General features: G+C 36.3%; 1 protein-coding gene and 1 pseudogene across 2 annotated transcripts in view; both read right to left on the bottom strand.

Annotated features, from left to right (window-relative positions):
* LOC148852778 (uncharacterized) overlaps nucleotides 1-5,432 on the bottom strand; it is a 46,246-nt gene extending 40,814 nt beyond the window's left edge. The window contains exons 1-2 of one of the 2 annotated variants that reach the window (XR_016098812.1): nucleotides 5,054-5,432; nucleotides 68-473 (exon numbers count right to left, since the gene is read on the bottom strand). The gene's annotated coding sequence lies outside the window, so the exon portion shown is untranslated. The remainder of the gene's footprint in view (nucleotides 1-67; nucleotides 474-5,053) is intronic. The other variant, XM_088943038.1, reaches the window with a different exon arrangement.
* Nucleotides 5,433-8,349: 2,917 nt separating this feature from the next.
* LOC148852777 (uncharacterized) lies at nucleotides 8,350-13,085 on the bottom strand (annotated as a pseudogene).
* Nucleotides 13,086-15,074: the final 1,989 nt, after the last annotated feature.

Below are 15,074 nucleotides of genomic sequence, written 5' to 3'. Positions count from 1 at the left end.
GAATTTCTCATAGATAGATTTTCAAATTCATGAAGGAGAGCTTGCAATTTAACAGATAGTACCTTACCTGTACCTTGATACTCCTCTCCAAGAATATCCCATGCTTCGTTTGAAGTGATGGCATTCATAATTTTTGGAAAGATGTTGTCCACCATGGCCTGATGGATCAATGACAATGCCTTGGCATCTTTCCTCTTCTTCTCCTTAAGTTCATTCCACTGAGCTGTTGTCAATTATTCAGGTTCTTCAAACCTATTTTCTACAATATCCCAGGCTTTGATTGACACAAATACTGTCTTCATCTTAATACTCCAAAACATATAATGCCATAAAAAATAGGAACAACCAATAAACCATTCACAACATTACCTACCATGCTTCTACTATATATAAAGGAAGGCCTAACTTCTGGATCAACAAGGCTCTGATACCATCTGTAAATTGATGAGCTCATAAAAACTGCTGTGGTGTCTCTACAGCAATTTCACAATCAGGTTGTGATCAAAAAAATTAAACAAAATAGAGCAAGCTATTGAACACTATAGAGGCAAAATCTGACAGAGAACAATTGTATTTCACACTCAAAATAATACAAAGAACTCCTTAAATAGACCCAGAACTAATAACTAATTAACTTCCATGATAACATGTTCAGCACATCTAGGTGAATTTTCTACCAAGTAATAAATTAACAAATGACACATGTAACAAGATAGAAACTAATTCTAAAAGCTGAAACTAATTGGACTTGAAAGATAACTTCCTACTGGACTGGATCATGGCCCAACTGGCCCCAAAGTTTGAATTATCCTAACAATCACTAGCTTCACTAAACTGGACCATGATCGTAGCCATACTAATGAGGGTCCCTGACAAACAAAATCCAAAACATCTAATGCAAACAGCTATAGCAAAGACATCGCTTCACTCAAACCCGTGCCCAGTAGGAAATTCCTATTACAGTTGCACCATGTGGATTGTAAGACTCAGCAAGCAGTGAAACAATCTGAGTGGTCTATTTTGGTTTTAGGGTAAAGAACAAAACTAAGGGCCAGAGTAACAGTCCTTACATCATCACCAACATTTGATGCAACAAAATACAGCAGCTAGCGGATGGTCTTGTTATTAGCTGTTCCCCTACAAGCCAGTGCCAAAGCATACAAACCACCATAATCAAGTATGGGATCTTGATCCCAAGTCATTTGCTCACTCAGTGTGTCTGCTTCTTCCACCCTTCCATACACTATAAGAGCAATTCTTAATGTTAGTCCCCTCATCAGCCTTAAAAATGTTTTGCCAGGTAACATGCAACTCATTCGTGGCATGCTATTACTTGATTCAGATTCAGCAGCACTAGAACAAGATAATCAATCCTCTGCAATGGTTTGAATCAAATGAAACTATTAAACTGATTCTAGATCCTCACAAGTGAAACTGATCCCCGATATCTCCTAGGTACAGGGATTCCATGAAAGGATGAGAGATCCATCCCATGGACACCCAAAGATTGCGGAATAAGGGGCAAATTTCAAAAATTTTTCTCTCCCTTCAACTGGGAATCACATTCCCTATTTAGAAAATCATATTTTCAAGGATCATTCTTGAACCTTAAACTGAACTAGATCTGAACCAAAAGGAATAGGAGAGAATTATACCTGATACGGAGAAATAATATCTCCCAACGAAGGTGTTCACGCCAAAGGAAGGATCCAAACACTGCTCCCACTGAAGATGGCGCAGTGCAGGATGGAGCAGAATCAGCAGTGTTCTTCCCCAAGAACTCTGTCCTTCGCAAGAATCAGTAGAATGATACGTGAGCACAGCTTCCTTCTCAATCCATTTTCAAAGAACTGATGTCAAGATCCAATCTTGACTTCTCCCACAACTGGAGATCGAACTGGCAAACAGGGCAACAAGAACAGGGAGGCGGCAAGAGAGTATTCGCAGGGTGCAGAATTCTCTCTTCTTGATTTCAGCACTAAAGAGGATCTGATGTATCCCTTCCAAAGGTTGTCGCCCCCTCCTTCTTTTTGTTAACTTAAAAGATCAGCTCCTAATCCCATTAGGAGCTGCTTATCCAAATCATATTTGGATCAACCTTCTCTTCTAGTGATAAGGATAAACCCTTATCTTATCTGCAGATTAGATTAGCTTTCTCCTAATCCCATTAGGAGGTTTCTAGATCTTAATCATATTCAGATCTGGACTCTCTGAGTAGATAGGATTAAGACCCTATCCTATCTGCTAATCCATCTCAGAATTCGCCCCTTTAATTAACTAAATAAATAGCTCAGTTCGAAATGGGCTTTAGGCCCATTAAGCTTATGTGCTCACTTAACCTTCCTAACTGCTGCCCAGTTGGGCTTCCTTGTATGGCGTGGGACCCAAGCATTGATCTACACATCAGCCACATGGGTTCGGCCTAGCCTTTGTTACAAGGCCTGGTCGAATACACTGTTAAAGACAGTGCACCCCCTGAAACCCATCGAATGGGCTCTATGGGCCCACAGGCTGTGAATATTCTAAACTAACACGAGTCTCAATAAGTGTCCAGTTTAAGGGTATTACACAGAAACATACCAAGGGAACATGAATCAAATATGCACTTTTATTCATTTACAATAAACTCATAAAGTACATCAATTTTGATTGAAGCTAAGGGCATACAAAACTGTCTAACATTCTAAACTCTTTAAGTGATTAAGCTCTGGTGGAAGAGATCTTCAAGCAAAATTTCCATGAATTGCTAATTCAATCATACCTCTGCGTTGTCCAATGCCTGAAGGTAAATCCCAGTAAAGTTACTGTCACCAAATAGGAATTCTATGAACCCCATAAATTTCCAGGAATAGAGCCCTTGGGATATGAACCCCATAAATTTCCAAGAATAGAGCCCTTGGGTCAAATGGGTCTCGTAACCTTCAGGACCTTTCATCTTCAAAACTGAGGGGAGGATGCTCATAACTCCACTAGACATGCAGAACATTATCTAATAATAGGGACTACCTTGTTCTTCTCCAAGGACCCAGAACTTGCAGGAAGTTTGCAAAACTTTACCTTAACTCTGTGCATTTAAATCAAGTCCTTCTTTCTCTCTCTTTCCAACAACTCTTTTTCTCTTTTTGTTTTTTTCTTTTCCTTTTTTTTTTATTTCATCTTTTGATTTGATAATATGCCTTTATTACAATTCCAATATTCTAGTTGGTGAACACAAACTACAAGAAATACCTATGATAATGGATATTCTCATCCTCTTTTCTCATTTCCAATCTTTTGTTTTATTATTTTTTATCAATTCTTTTTTTATCCTCTTAAAAACTTTTTTTCTTATTTTTTCCTCTTTTTATCTTTATAACTTTTTCCTTTTTCTTTTTGGATTATTTTTCATCATTTCCTTTTTTTTTCATTATTATTATTTTTTGTTTATTGTTTAAGTTTTCCCAAAACTTGGTTTGATTAAAGTAAACTTCAACAATCTTGGATTGTGACAAGGGATCTTCATGCCTTCTTCTTTTACAATCTTTTTTTAATTTTTCTTATTTATTTATTATTATTATTATCATCATCATTTCTTCAACATCATTTTCTTTACATAAAAAGCTTTTGTTACTCTTTTTTATTTTTTGTTTTCCTTTATCATTATTATTTTTCCTCCTTTTCCTCTTTTTCGATGATTTGATTTTTTATATTTGATTTTTTTATTTTTCGTTGATTTTTATTTTCTTCATTACCCTCCCTTTCATTTTCATATGCATTTGTGCTATTTCTACTTTCTTTATCTATCCCAACAAAATGCTAAAGTTTTCTACTATTTTTATTCCAATTTTTCTTCCTTTTTCTTCTCTTTTTTTTCCTTTTTTATTTTTCTATCCTATCATATTTTATTTTATTTTTTTGTTATTCTACAAAGTGCTCAACATGTGTGCCCTATCCTAAAATTAGGGTGATCTCGCCCACTACTTTTTATCAAAAAAAAAAATGAAAGGTCTAAGTGAAAATGCATGGGTTGACACGGTTTATTTCTAGACACAAGACTCCAACAAGGTAGTTGGTCTTCAAACCTCCACCCATTGGCCAAATGGGCTTCTTTGACTGGTGACTGGTTTAGGTATTCAGTGTGACTATTAGAACCAAGGCCTCGATGACCTGCCACCTAGGACCCTCCCTAATAGGACATGGGATATTAAAACTAATGCAAAAGTATGTGTGCAGAGTGTAAGTGAGTAGATAAGCAATAACAAATATAAAGTAGTAAAAGAATTAACTAAGAATCAACGAAAAACAATCAATTGTTATTCTAAAAGATGAAAGCAACAAAGAAGCATGCATATAAACAAGAAAAAGGCAATCAAGCCAAATGGGCCCCATGTAGGCCCCACCTATGGTCCAAGAATTCCCTAGTGGAGTCACTAGTTTGTGAGCATTGGAAAAATGACTCAGTTACCACTTGGGCTAGAAATGGAGTTGCCATCCATTAGTTTAGGAAATGGAGGTGATGGGACCTCTGGGAATAATTTACAAAAATGTTTTTCATTTTAGTAGTGACTCCAAAGCTTTTGGCACCAGCTAACCAGTCTGAGTAATACTCAGATGGGAGAGGGAAGGGGTAAGACACCCCTATTTCAGGTCTAATAGGTGGGGCTCACATGGGATCAATCAAGCAAAATATTCATATAAGAATTAAAGAAACACAACAAGATGAAACAAAGTAGCTCATGGAGGAGCTATATATATACCTCACCAAATATAGTTTAAAGAACTAATATCTCAAACATCAGACACAGACTTAGCTAAACAAAGCATGAGATGGTATAAACCATAATTATCTCTAGAACAAATATCTTAGGATGATTAATAGAATTAAACCATTGCCATTCTATAAAAAATATTTAGTATGATGAACTGATCTAAGAGGTAAAATAAAGAAAGAGACAATGGTCCAAAAAGAAAGAAATCACATGACTTATTATGAGATTTGAGGGTAAAACAGGTTTTATACTCTTAAGAGAAAAAAAGAACCTAAACCTAAATCTGGATTGGTACCGAGAAGTACCTGGCTGAGTCAACCATTCCCGTTACTCCCAACTCCAGATGTCGGTAAAACGCTAGGAGAAAGAAAACCCGAACACACTGAATGAGAGAAGGGATTGCCTGAGAAGAATGTGGCCTGAGAATGATATGCACAAAAGAATGAATGATCGATGTTTACTCTGACTTGTGGCTAATGAATGGATGGAATTGACCTCTGAACCAGAAGACTAATTTTGTGATGGACTTTGCCGATACGATCAAATAGTGGTCGTTTTTAGCTAAGTTTCAGTCTTTCGAGCACTAGCGACGAGTTTTCAGAAAACAACAGAGATTGAAAAGTGGGAAGACTTCAATCAGCAGTAATAATGAGTGAGCCGACAATGAAAAAGGGCACCGCTGCTTCTAGTTTGATAGGGGGAGAAGGGAATTTGTCCATTAGGGCGAATGAAACTTTAGGTTGAATTTATATGGAAGGCAGGGGTAATTTTATAATTTCAAGGAATTTCAGCGGGGTCAAACCAGGGTCCTATTTCAATGATGGATGGTTCCAAGTCAAAAAGTGGAGGGTTGAGATGGGTTTAACCATAGAGAGTGGGTTTGTATGAATAGGCTAGCAAGATTGGCCGAAATAGAATATTTTTAGGTTGAAGGGTAAACGAGGGTATTTTAGGCTGAAATTTTATAGGGTAGGATTTTCAGACATTTTGGATTGATTGGTGGGGTCTGATTGGACCAAATGGGCCTAGATCGAGCAAATCAGGAATGGGCTTGATTTAGTAAATCTCAAGCATCGAAATGAAATCTATGTGATAGAAGGGTAAACAATGGTGTGTTTTGGATGAAATTTTATATGTTGGTGCTTGGAGGTGCCTAGGATATGATGGTGATGATTGATTAGTCTTGGGGAGGTCAAGATCGTAAGAATTTGGGTCAATGGGATACTTTGAAATAGAATCTTGATTTGATGAAAGGGTAAATGGGGGAATTTGGGGTTAAAACTTTATGGGCAGGTGCTTTGATGTATCCAGAGTTTAACGATGTGGTTTGATCAATTCAGATGTGTCAAGATCAAGGGAATCTGGATTCTAAGTGTTTAGGCTAACGATAGGAGTTGAAATGGAATCTTCGTTTGATGGAAAGGTAAACGAAGGAATCTTGAATTCAATTTTCATGGGAAGGTGTTTTGGGCGGTCCTAGGTCTGATGGTCCTGTCTGCTCTAATGGTTGAGGTGTAAGTGAGGGTCAATTGGGGTCATCGAATAGGTATCAGGCAGGTTTAACTTTAGATCTGAGGGCTCGCATAGTAAAACTTGGGTTTTTGGGTTTTTGGGTGATTTGGAGAGATCAAAAGGGTCATGTTCAGGGTGAGTTAGGGGTTGAGGTGATAGACCAAGCAAAAATTGAGTGCTAACACCTAGCCCATATATTGCCTCTTGTTCACATGAAATTCAGAGGTACTCTAAACCTCAAATTCCAAACTCGCCTCCTCCATTTTCAAGTAGAAGTTGTTGCAACCAGAAACACTCCCTATCTCAAGAATGCATTTAAACTTCATTCTATATCATCCCTAGTTGTAGGAAAACTTTTGACAAGGTACATATGAAAGGTAATTCTTTTTTTAGTTTTTTTGAGTTGCATGAAGTTTTGAGACCTTGGAGAAGCATTGTTATCGATTTCTTCTAAATTGAGTATAGAGGCAATAAGGCGAGGGTCTTAGGAAAATTGAGAGCATGTTTCTTCAGATTTCATAAATTCTAGCAGCTGTGTTTATTGGTTTTTTGAAAGAAATTTAGCCTAAACAACTCCCGTATTGGATTGCTACAATAACTTGGAGAGAGGAGCACCTAGTACCTTTCCTCTCTCAATCCTTGGGACCCGAAATCACTCGGTTGTGTGCCTTTTCCATGGAGAGCGGAGTCACTATCAAAGATTTAAATCAAAATTTTCAAATCTGAAAATGAGCGTCCATTTCCTCTAAAAAATGGGTGATGACTCCATCGTTTTGAGATGACCATGACCTTTTTGAAGCTCACAAAAGTGAAATTGATACTTAAGTTTATAAGCTAAATTGTCTATAACTATATTTTAAGGATATTTCACCTATCAAATGTATGGTTCAATTGCTAGGAAATTACACAAAACAAATTAATTTTCCTTCCTTAATATGTCTTGGTTTCAGAGAATTACACCACTATTCCCAAAGGCATGGCCTAATTGTCAAAAGATATACCAACTTTCTTCCATTTCAACAACCCCATCATCATCATTTCTCCTTGGTTGGTTAAAATGTGTCTCAATTTTTTCAAAGTACATCAAGTAAAATGTTAGCATTCATTTGCAACATATCCTTCTACAATACACTCCTTAAAAAATGCTCTATTACATGTACATTTTGTGTAATTGGGTACCTATGATTTTCAAAAAACTTTAAGTTAAATATTTTAGGATTGTGAGCTCCAGTAAGCTCAAGGCCGGCTAAAAAAGATGGAGTTTCCACCCACTTTTTAGAAGAAATGGGACCTTACTTGTGGATTTGAAAAATTCGATTTAAGTCTTTGATAGTGACTCTATTCTCCATTGAAAAGGTACACAACCGGGAGATTTTGGGTCCCAAGGATTGGGAGAGGGAAAGTATTAGGCACCCCTCTCTCCAAGCTACTATAGTAGCCTAATATGAGAGTTGTTCAGCCCCAATTTCTTTTGGAAAAACAATAAATGTAGTGCTAGAATTTATGAAATCTGGAGAAATGTGCTCTTACTGATAAGAACCCACTAGACGACCTGCTCTAGGAACTCTTGAATCAAGTTGTTATGCGCACCCAGAAGCTAGAAAGCAAGTTGTAGTTGATCATATTAGAACTTTAAGGAAACTAAGTCCTTAAAAAATCCAATCTTGAAAATACCACAAAGGTTGATCACTCCCTTGATAAGTCAAGATATTGTATTCTACCAAGAACACAAGAAGGCAAAGCTAAGCTTGCTAAAAATACCTCTATATTATTGATGATCTCGTTTTACATAGTTGTAGCCTTTATATAGGCATGTATTATCTTATAAGGAAATACCTAACCTAATGAGGATCCCTTTAATTTAGGAAAACAAATCTGTCTTGATATAGGAATCCTTCTAAAAGACTACAACTAATGACAACTAAGCATAGAAAAGTCAAAGTAAAACAAAACAAGACAAAAAACAAGTCCATCAATACATCTTAGCATGCGAATTGGGGCTTTTCTTATCATGTCCATGCGCTAAGCCCATCAATAAATCTTAACATGCAGATTAGGCCTTTTTTTATCATGTCCATGTGCCTTGGTCTTATGTCATGAATTCTAAGCTTTGTTCTTTAAGATCTAAGCCTTGCACATCATCTTTCACATAAAGATAGGTGATCATCCTTGGTGAAGCTTTGGAAACTTCTAGAAAAGTCTTAGAATCTTCTAGAACATCCTCTTTGCCATGCACTTCCATGATTAAGCCTTGTAAAGCCTCTTTCATCTTCTTTGTCCTTGTCCTAGTCATTGGACCACCAATTCCTTGCAAAGGTTCTTGAGAATATTTAGGAATATTAGCTTGAGCCATTTGGTCAGCACCTCTATTTCCGTTATTCTCTCCCTCCTTGAAAGGATTTGTCCTTGAATCACCTACATCAAACAAAGATAGATCAACAACATTAAAAGTTGCATTAACACTACCATAGTTGCTTGGAAAATCTAGCTTGTAGACGTTATCATTGACTCTTTCCAAGACTTGAAAAGGTTCATCTCTTCTAGGCTGCAATTTTGATTTCCTTTGTGTAGAAAACCTCTCCTTACGCATGTGCACCCAAACCCAATCTCCAAGTTCAAAAACAACCTTCAAATGCCCCTTATTAGCTTGCTTAGCATATTGCTCATTCTTCCTTTCAATGTTAGCCCGAATGTTGGCATGTAAATCCTTCACAAAAACTGTCTTTTTCTTATCATCAAGATTAGCATGTTCATTAGCAGGCAAAGGTAAAATATCCATAGGAGTTAAAGGATTAAAGTCATAAACAACTTCAAAAGGTGAAAAAGAAGTAGTAGAATGAACAGACCTGTTATATGCAAACTCAATATGTGGCAAACAGTTCTCCCACTGTCTTAAGTTCTTTTGAATGATAGCACGCAACAAAGTAGTGAGTGTTCTATTAACTACTTCAGTTTGACCATCTGTTTGAGGGTCAGCAACAGTAGAAAACAATAGTTTAGTTCCTAATTTATTCCATTAAGTGCGCCAAAAATGACTTGAGAACTTAACATCTCTATCACTAACAATTGTCTTAGGAAAACCATGCAAATGAACAACTTCCTTAAAGAACAAGTCAGCAATATGTGTTGCATCATTGGTTTTAGAACAGGCAATGAAATGAGCCGTTGTACAAATATCTTGTCCTTACAACTTTAAGACCTTGGTAACCCTAAAACAAAATCCATAGAAATATCAATCTAGGGTTGGTTAGGAACTGGTAAAGGGGTATACAAGCCATGCAATTTAACTTTAGATTTTTCCTGCCTACACGTAATGCACTTATCACAAACAGATTGTACATCATGCTTCATATTAGGCCAATAAAAATGCTCACGCAATATATCTAAAGTCTTTTGTACACCAAAGTGCCCCATCAAGCCGCCTCCATAAGTTTCTCTAACAAGTAACTCACGAATAGAACAAATAGGCACACACAATTTATCTTTCTTAAACATAAATCCTTCATGCCTATAGAAATCATTAAATGCACACTTATAACATGCATTCCATACTTGGCCAAAATCAGAATCATTAGCTTACAAGTCCTTAAGCAATTCAAAACCAAGTAACTTAGTTTGTAAAGATGTAACTAATGTGTACCTCTTAGATAATGCATCAACAATAACATTTTCCTTTCTGTGTTTGTACCTGATCACATAAGAAAACATTTCTATGAACTCTAGCCACTTAGCATGCCTTTTATTAAGCTTACCTTGGAATTTCAAGAACTTTAAGCTCTCATGATCAGAATGAATAATGAATTCCCTTGGCCACAAGTAATGCTATCATGTTTGAAGAGTCCTCACTAATGCATAAAGTTCCTTGTCATAAGTAGGATAGTTCAAGGCTGCCCCACTTAGCTTTTCACTAAAATAAGCAACTGGTTTGGAATCTTGCATCAAAACAGTCCCTATTCCAATTCCAGATGTATCACATTCTACTTTAAAATCTTTATCAAAGTTAGGCAAACACAACAAAGGTGCATTAGTTAGCTTATCTTTCAAAGTTTTGAAAGCTCGATCATGCACTTCATCCCACTTAAAAATAACATTCTTTTTAATAAGTTCATTCAAAGGTGCAGCAATAGAACTAAAATCCTTAACAAACCTTCGATAAAAACTTGCTAAACCATGAAATCTTCTTTCCTCGTTTGCATTCTTAGGTGTAGGTAAGTCCCTTATTGCCTTTACCTTCTCTTCACCAACACTAATACCTTACGAACTAACAACAAATCCAAGAAACACAACAGATTCCATGCAAAACATGCACTTCTTTAGATTAACATATAATTGGTGCTCTCTTAACACACTAAAAACAGCATGCAAGTGTTTCACATGTTTATCCAAATTTTTGGTATAAACTAAAATATCATCAAAGTAACTACCACAAATTTCCCTATGAAAGCACGTAAGACATGATTCATTAACCTTATGAATGTACTAGGTGCATTAGTTAAACCAAAAGGCATTACTAACCACTCATACAATCCATATTTAGTTTTAAATGTGGTATTCCATTCATCTCCCTCTTTCATGCGAATTTGATAATAGTCATTCTTTAAATCAATTTTAGAAAACAAACAAGAGCAATGCAATTCATTAAGCATATCATCTAATCTAGGGATAGGATGTCTATACTTAACTGTTATTTTGTTAATGGCTTGGCAGTCCACACACATACGCCATGTTCCATCTTTCTTTAGGACTAAGATGATAGGAACTGAACATGGGCTAAGACACTCTCTTACAAAACCCTTTTGCACCAACTCAACCACTTGCCTTTGTATCTCCTTTGTTTCCTCCGGATTAGCTCTATAAACAGGTCGATTTGGTATGACAGAACTGGGAATGAAGTCTATTTGATGTTCAATACCTCTTAAGGGAGATAGTCCATAGGGAATCTCCTCGGAAAATAGGTCCTCAAACTCTTGCAATAAAGACACAACAACACTAGGCAAAGAGGGGTTAAGGTCATTAGTATAAAAGTAAACATCCTTGTACATAATTACAAGTAGTTGTTGTCTTGCAATCATGACACTCTTAACCTCATTTTTTTTCAGCAAACACTCTCATTCCCTTGCTTGTCTCTCCTTTTTGTACACTTATCTCTCCAGTTTTCCTCTAGGCCTTAGTCATTCCACTTGCACTTTTCCTCTTAGTCTCACTTGCTCTCTTTGTTTTTGCTTGTTCACTTTCTTTTTTTTTCTTTTCCTCTTGCTCACACTTTTGTTCTTCTCTCATTTTGCACTCTCTTGCTATCCTAATTTGATCTTCATAAGCTTGCAAAGGTTTGAGAGAGGTTAGTACAATAAATCGGTTATTCATTACAAAAGAATAATGGTTTTTATACCCATCATGTGAAACCTTCCTATCAAACTGCCACGGTTAGCCAAGCAATATATGACTAGCATGCATTGGTGCCACATCACATAGAACCTCATCCTCAAACTTGTCAATTGAAAAGGAAACCAGAACTTGCTTGGTTACCCTCACTTCTCCGCATTCATTCAGTCATTGCAATTTGTACGGTTTAGGATGCTTTATGGTATGCAAATTCATCTTATCTACCAACAATGTACTAGCAACATTAGTACAACTTCCACTATTAATAATCATAGTTCATACCTTATCCTTCACACGACATCTTGTGTGAAAAATATGCTCACGTTGCTCCTCATCACCATCATCCTTAGGCTGTATACTTAGGGCTCTCCTTGTAACCAGCAAATCACCATGAACAGGTTCTACAACTTCAACATCAGAACAATCCTCCAATGGTGGCATCTCATCCTCACTTGATCTAACACTTTCTATTTCTCCATTCTCTAACACAATCATAACTCTTTTGTTTGGGCATTGAGAAGCAATATGCCCAAATCCTTAGCACCTAAAACACTTAACATCACGTGACTTAGAAGAAGTTTTAGTGTTGGTTTTACTCTTATAAACAACAACCAAATCCTTTTGCTTTGCTTCATCTTTTATTTTTGAGGTAGCTTTGTTGTCCTTTCAATTAGATTTCCATGAAGAAATAGATCTAAACCCTTTTGATTTGATTTGCTTCTCCACTTTAATGGTTTTGTGCAATAGCTCCTCCATCTCCACATAGTGTTGTAAATCCACCACATCAGCAATCTCCTTGTTCAAGCCACTAATAAATCTAGCCATTGTTGCTTTTTGGTCCTACTCTATGTTTGCTCTAATCATGGCTATCTCCATCTCTTTGTAATAGTCCTCTACACTCATAGAACCTTGAACCAGCCCTTGCAACTTTCTATGCAAATCTCTATAGTAATGGCTAGATATAAATCTCTTGTGCATTACCAATTTCATCTCTTCCCATGACCAAATTGGCCTCTCTCCATTCCTATGCCTACTGATCACCAATTGATCCCACCATATGCTTGCATAATCTGTGACCATGGCTGCTAGTTTTACTTTATTCTCCTTGGAGTAATCATGACAATCAAATACATGCTCAACCTTTCTTTCCCACTCCAAGTATAGTTTGAGATCATTCTTTCCTTGAAATATCAGAATCTTCATCTTTATGCTGCCCAAATTTCTATCTCTTTTGGAAACAACCTTCTTTCCTCGTTTAGAACTTGATTCCTCCAAATCCAAATCATCTTCCTCTTCTTCCTCAAACACATGACTTCTAGTGGACTTAGAAATAGATGGGGATTGCAAATCATCCAGCCTCACATTCAACTTTCTAAATTGTTCATTAACAGCCCTAATGAATAATTTCATGTCAATCTCTTGTGGTTCTCCTTCAATACTCATGTTTATAACCTACAAAAACTCATTGGAAATAAAAGAAATTTTGTTCCTCACACACTCCCTCACTTTTTTTTTCACTCAAGCCAGCCTCCTTTATATTCTTAATAGAATCAGGATCAACAAATCTCAATGAGAAATTAGTTAGATGGTGGAAAATCTCAAAATCAGAACTTAAAAAACTTAGTTGAGGCAAACGGTAGAAATAAGGAAGAAAAAACCAATCAATTATAGGAGCCAAAAAATAAGAAAACTTCAAAAGGAAGCAAAAAACATGCAAAAGAAATCACTAGAATACACAAAACGGCCTTGCGCAATTGAACCCGAATAGAATAAATATGGAGCATGAGACTAAATTAATGTAGACACAAGAATCCTTATTTTATGAGGATTAGTACTAAGTAAGACAACTGCTTAATGAAAAGAAATCCCAGCTCAAAAAGGATTATACAGTTGGATTTTGAATTAGTTAACTAGTCAAACCCAAAAAAGGAAAGGAGAATTCATGATGACTTATAGGAATATGATCTTGCAATTCAAGAAATCCCATTTATGCTGGGAAAATGATTAAAAATCATATCTGCAATCTGACTCTATTCAAAAACACACAAAACAGAATTGACTCTATTCAAAAACACAAAGAAGTTGAATGGAAGAATTCAAAGAAACTATGCAAGGACAACACAAGAAATGTGCAAAGATCAAAGAAAACACTAAACAAGAATAAACAATGGATAAGTAACCTGTTTCTAGAACCAAGGCTCTGATACCAAATGATAAGAACTCACTAGACGACCTGCTCTAGGAACTCTTGAATCAAGTTGTTATGCGTAGTCAGAAGTTAGAAAACAAGTTGTAGTTGATTAGATTAGAACCTTAAGGAAACTAAGTCTTTAAAATATCCAATCTTGAAAATGCAACAAAGGTCGATCGTTCCCTTGATAAGTCAAGATATTGTATTCTACCAAGAACACAAGAAGGCAAAGCTAAGCTTGCTGAAAATACCTCTATATTATTGATGATCTCGTTTTACATAGTTGTAGCCTTTATATAGGTATGTAAACATCATTATCTTATAAGAAAATACCTAATCTATTGAGGATCCCTTTAATTTAGGAAAACAAATCTACCTTGATATAGGAATCCCTCTAAAAGACTACAACTAATGACAACTAAGCATAGAAAAGTTAAAGTAAAACAAAACAAGACAAAAAACAATCCCATCAATACATCTTAGCATACGAATTGGGCCTTTTCTTATCATGTCCATGCGTCAAGCCCATCAATACATCTTAGTATGCGGATTGGGCCTTTTCTTATCATGTCCATGCGCCTTGGTCTTATGTCATTGATTCTAAGCTTTGTTTTCAAGATCTAAGCCTTGCACATCGTCTTGCACATAAAGATAGGTGATTACCCTTGCTGAAACTTTAGAAACTTCTAGAACAGTCTTAGAATCTTCTAGAACATCCTCTTTGTCATGCATTTCCATGATTAAGCCTTGTAAAGCCTCTTTCATCCTCTTTGTCCTTGCCCTAGTCATTGGACCACCGATTCCTTGCAAAGGATCTTGAGAACATTTGGGAATATTAGCTTAAACCATTTGGCCAGCACCTCAATCTCCATTACTTAGCTTCTCTTGAGACCGATTTTGAGGTGATGTTATCGGGTCCTAGGTACTAATTTCCCTAAGACTCTCACCTCTCTGCCTCTATACTCAGTCTAGAAGAAATAAAAAACAATGCTTCTCCAAGGTCTCAGAACCTCAAGCAACTTAAAAAAACTAAAAAAAAAAAAACTTACCATTCGTATGTACCTCGTCAAAAGTTTTCCAGTAGCTAGGGATGATATAAAATGAAGTTTAAATGGGTTCTTGAGCTAACGGGTGCTTCTGGTTATAACAATTTCTGCTTGAAAATGGAGGAAGTGAGTTTGGAATTTGAGTTTCAAAGTACCTCCAAATTTTGGGTGAACAAGAGGCAATATATGGGCTAG

This window comes from Nelumbo lutea, chromosome 5 (genome assembly GCF_056320005.1).
Source record: "Nelumbo lutea isolate HS-2025 chromosome 5, American lotus-T2T, whole genome shotgun sequence".
NCBI lineage: Eukaryota > Viridiplantae > Streptophyta > Magnoliopsida > Proteales > Nelumbonaceae > Nelumbo > Nelumbo lutea.
Note: the sequence above shows the minus strand (reverse complement) of the source record. Positions and strands in the feature narration are given on the sequence as shown.